Consider the following 3,732-nt stretch of genomic DNA (forward strand, 5'->3'; position numbering starts at 1 on the left):
AGCCAGTGAGCGGGAACCGGTCTGTATGTGGGATCCGAACCCTCGGCGGGAGCGCCGCCGCGCTTCCCAAGCGGCGCACTGTAGCAGTGCGCCACTGGGCCGGCCCCGATAAGAGATGTTTTATAGAGAAATTTATTGTATATTTTAGAAGTAAATTACATTATTAGTTCAATATATGCATAATATAATTCACTTGAATTCTACAATTTAAAAGAATTGATGGATTTTCTTCAATGCAAAAATCCTTCTAAGATTACTATTACAGGATATAAATGATATAGAGTTGCATCATGATTTAAGTTTCATTCAAGCCAAAACATATAAATATATCTCATTCTTTTCAATAGCTGTATTTGTCTGTTTCTGTTGCTTATAAGAAAATACAAGGAACTGGGTAATTTGTAAGAAAATGAAATTTATTGCTTACAGTTTCAGAGGCTGGGAAGTCCAAAGTCCAGGGAACACATCTAGTGGTGGTGACAGTGACCTAGGGGTCTGACATGGCAGAAATGGTGGAGCAGAGAGAGGGATAGTTCCTCATGCACTTTCCTTTTAAAACTCTCAGAAACTGGCCGGCCCGGTGGCACACTGGATAAGTGCGCCGCTTGGGAAGCGCGGCGGCGCTCCCGCCCGAGGGTTTGGATCCCACATACAGACCGGCCGCTCACTGGCTGAGCGAGGTGCGGGCGCAACGCCAAGGGTTGCGATCCCATTGCCGGTCCCAGTCCGGTACGGGCGCGACACTGAGGGTTGCAATCTGTTGCCGGTATGGTCCTCAGAATCTAATCACCTCTTGGGCATGGTCCTCAGAATCTAATCACCTCTTGGGCATGGTCCTCAGAATCTAATCACCTCTTGGGCATGGTCCTCAGAATCTAATCACCTCTTGGGCATGGTCCTCAGAATCTAATCACCTCTTGGGCATGGTCCTCAGAATCTAATCACCTCTTGGGCATGGTCCTCAGAATCTAATCACCTCTTGGGCATGGTCCTCAGAATCTAATCACCTCTTGGGCATGGTCCTCAGAATCTAATCACCTCTTGGGCATGGTCCTCAGAATCTAATCACCTCTTGGGCATGGTCCTCAGAATCTAATCACCTCTTGGGCATGGTCCTCAGAATCTAATCACCTCTTGGGCCAGCCCGGCGGCGCACTGCTACAGTGCGCTGCTTGAGAGTGCGGTGGCGCTCCCGCCGAGGGGTCGGATCCCACATACAGACCGGCCGCTCACTGGCTGAGCGAGGTGCGGGCGCAACGCCAAGGGTTGCGATCCCATTGCCGGTCCCAGTCCGGTACGGGCGCGACACTGAGGGTTGCAATCTGTTGCCGGTCACGAAAAAAGGCAAAAAGGAAAAAAAAAAAAAAGAATCTAATCACCTCTTCAAGGACCCACCTTTTAATTATCATAATAGGATTTTCCACCCTCTTAACAGTCACAGTGGGGATCAGGTGACTAATACATAAAACTTGGAGGACACAATCCATATCAATAGCTATATTACATTCCATAGTATAGATGTATGATGACTTTTAACCACCTCCTACTGATGTCTATTTAGTTTGTGCCCTGTTTTTTTTTTTTACCATTGTAAAATGTAGTCCTTTCCATAAATGAATGATACTTATTCAATACTGTAATATAGGACTGTCAGACAATCTTATTTTCCTGGGATGATTGCTATTTTGACATTCCTGTTTCTAGCAGCCTCTTGCATCTGAAACGATTTTAAGATTTAATAAGCAATTTCAAGGATCCAGTTACACACAGTTTCTAGAGCTGTGCTTCTCAAAGTTGGTCCATGCCTCTATGCCAGTGTATGAACTATTTTTTAACTGTCTATGAAGAGATGAGTATAGAACTTGAGAATACACATTTAGAAACTTTTATAGCAATCTGACAGAGTAATATTATATCTTTTTATTCTAGCAACAAAATTTGGCCTTATAGTTTGTGTTTGTTTTTAAATTTATTTTTCTGGTAATTCATTTTTATTTTATACCTACATCAGTCCATGATTTAAAAAAAAAAGTCCTTCAGCACAGTTAGTTTGAGACACAGTGTTCTAGAGTGTTTGGTAAGTACTTATTTCTTTCTGATTGCATATTAAGTCAGGACATTTCTGCCTTCATTTGGGAAGTGAGGGTATTTTACAATTTAATAGCTTCCTTTTCTTAGCTTCATTTTCAAGCATAAGTGTTTAAACCAATTTTTTTTTTTTCCCTTTTTGTCTTTTTTCGTGACCGGCAATGGATCGCAACCCTCAGTGTCGCACCCGTACCGGACCAGGACCGGCAACAGGATCGCAACCCTCAGTGTTGCTCCTGCTCCTCGCTCAGCCAGTGAGCGGCTGGTCTGTACGTGGGATCCGAACCCTTGGCGGGAGCGCCGCCGCACTCCCAAGCGGCGCACTGTAGCAGTGCTCCACCGGGCCGGCCCTAAACCAATTTTATAAGTAAGAAAACTCTTGGTACACATAAGTTTTCCCCTGATTTTAGATTTTCACTGGCTTCAGCTTAACCAGTGCCACCTCTATTTCTGTGTTTCCTTTTTCCAAAGCTTTCCTAGATATTAAATTCAAGAAAATATAATGTAGCCATAAAAGTAGATTTCATTCCTATCGAAAACTAAAAAGTCTTTTTTGAAAGGAGTTGCCTAATTCACAATATTGTTTTAATTTCAGTCCTCAATCCACCAAGGCTTGAATAGACTTGAGGCACAGTGATTTTTTTTTTTCTTTAAAAGATGACCGGTAAGGGGATCTTAACCCTTGACTTGGTGTTGTCAGCACCACGCTCTCCCAGTGAGCAAACCGGCCATTCCTATATAGGATCCAAACCCGTGGCCTTGGTGTTATCAGCACCGCACTCTCCCGAGTGAGCCACGGGCCGGCCCCGTGGCACAGTGATTTTTTAAAGTAAGTCTTATTTTTTATCAAAACAATTTATACACGTAGCTTAAAATGTCAAACATACTAAAAGACACAAGAAAAAGCAATAGTTATCAGCATCATCTCTTTCTATGTGCCAGTTCAGCTTTCTGAGGCTACCACTCTCACCTTTTAGCTGTGTCTTCTAATACTTATCTCATGTATTTTTAAAATTTAGATATAATTCATATACCATATTATCCGCCATTTTAAAGTGTGCAATTCAGTGCTTTTTAGTACATTGTGCAACCATCACCACTACCTAATTCCAGAACATTTTTGTCACCTCAAAAAGAAGCTTTATACCCATTAGCACTCACCTGCCATTTCACCATGTTTTAATTCGGTTGTTTGTCATTCTGTTGTCAGAGTTCTTTATATATTCTGGATTCTAGTCCCCTATAAGATATATGATTTGCAAATATTTTCTCCCATTTTGTTTCTCCCTTTCATTTTCTTGATAGTTTTCTTTGATACACAAAAGTTTCAAATTTTGGTGAAATTCAATTTATCTATTTTTTCTTTTGTTGTTTCTGCTTTTGGTGTATCATATTTAAGAAATGGTTGCGGGCTGGCCCGGTGGCGCACCAGATAGTGCGCCGCTTGGGAAGCGCGGCGGCGCTCCCGCCCGAGGGTTCGGATCCCACATACAGACCGGTTCCCGCTCACTGGCTGAGCGAGGCGTGGGAGCAACACCGAGGGTTGCAATCCCGTTGCCGGTCCCCGGTCCGGTACGGGGGCAACACTGAGGGTTGCGATCCTTTGCCGGACACGGAAAAAGACAAAAGAAAAAAAAAAAAAAA

Source organism: Galeopterus variegatus, unplaced genomic scaffold, assembly GCF_000696425.1.
Source record: "Galeopterus variegatus unplaced genomic scaffold, G_variegatus-3.0.2 Scaffold78, whole genome shotgun sequence".
Classification (NCBI taxonomy): domain Eukaryota; kingdom Metazoa; phylum Chordata; class Mammalia; order Dermoptera; family Cynocephalidae; genus Galeopterus; species Galeopterus variegatus.